Source organism: Triticum dicoccoides, chromosome 3B (genome assembly GCF_002162155.2).
Source record: "Triticum dicoccoides isolate Atlit2015 ecotype Zavitan chromosome 3B, WEW_v2.0, whole genome shotgun sequence".
Classification (NCBI taxonomy): Eukaryota; Viridiplantae; Streptophyta; class Magnoliopsida; order Poales; family Poaceae; genus Triticum; species Triticum dicoccoides.
The window spans coordinates 415,962,605-415,963,588 of NC_041385.1; positions in this window are offsets into that span (position 1 = coordinate 415,962,605).

Consider the following 984-nt stretch of genomic DNA (forward strand, 5'->3'; position numbering starts at 1 on the left):
CGCCTGTTCTCCTAGCTGGGGAACGGTTTTCCCGCATTTTTGGCCAGCTGCTTGGCTCGAGCTCGAGCTCGACCCCTTTTGTCGTGCTCGATGTGCCTTCCTGATTTGGCGCTCATAGTCTGAGTCAACAGGCTTGGGAGCTGGTGCTCGCACCATACGAATAAAGTGGTCAATCTTATCCTCGGGCACTTTCTCCCTTGGCAGCAGTGGCAGTTTTGGTCCGAAATGGGCATCCACATGGGCCTTCACTATGGCTTCGTTTTGCTCCTTGGTCATGTCGTAAGGCCTCTCCGGAAGAGGCGCAAGGCTTTTTGGACCATATTGAATTTTCTTGCCTCCGCCTGTACCTCATGTACTACCTCAACTTGTAGCACTACGCACCATAGCTGCGGCGGCTCTCTTCCGCGATTGCTGAGGCAGTGGAGACGGCTGTCGCGGTGTCGGACTTGGAGGAGGAGTGGCACACGTTGGTGGACTTGGAGGAGGAGGAGTGGTCTCACGCGTTGGCTGAGTTGAAGTAGGAGGAGTGGCCTCACGCGTTGGCTGAGTTGAAGTAGGAGGAGTGGCCTCACGCATTGGAGGAGCGTGAGTTGTCTGCTCCTCGTCACCTCCTAAAATGTCAAGCTCTAGCTGACGCGGTGTTGGTGGCATTCAAAAGATGATGCAATCCTTTCTCCATAGGATGATACGATGTATGGCCTCTCCCAGTGTGTGCTCCTCGTCACCTCCAGAAATGTCAGGCTGTAGCCCCGAATATTCGTCCACCACCTCATCAACCATGACACGAGCATAGCCGGCTGGAATCGTTCTGCAATGGTAGGTTGCTCCGGGGGGATTTGTATAAGCAACGACGTTCGCCGCCTTCACGGATATGTTCTTTATTTTGAAGTGTAGCTCACAGTTAGTGTTCTCCATGATGTCATCCACAGGGTATCTATCCAGCAGTGCGTTGCCCGGGGCGAAACCCACGCTGCTTCTCGGCAT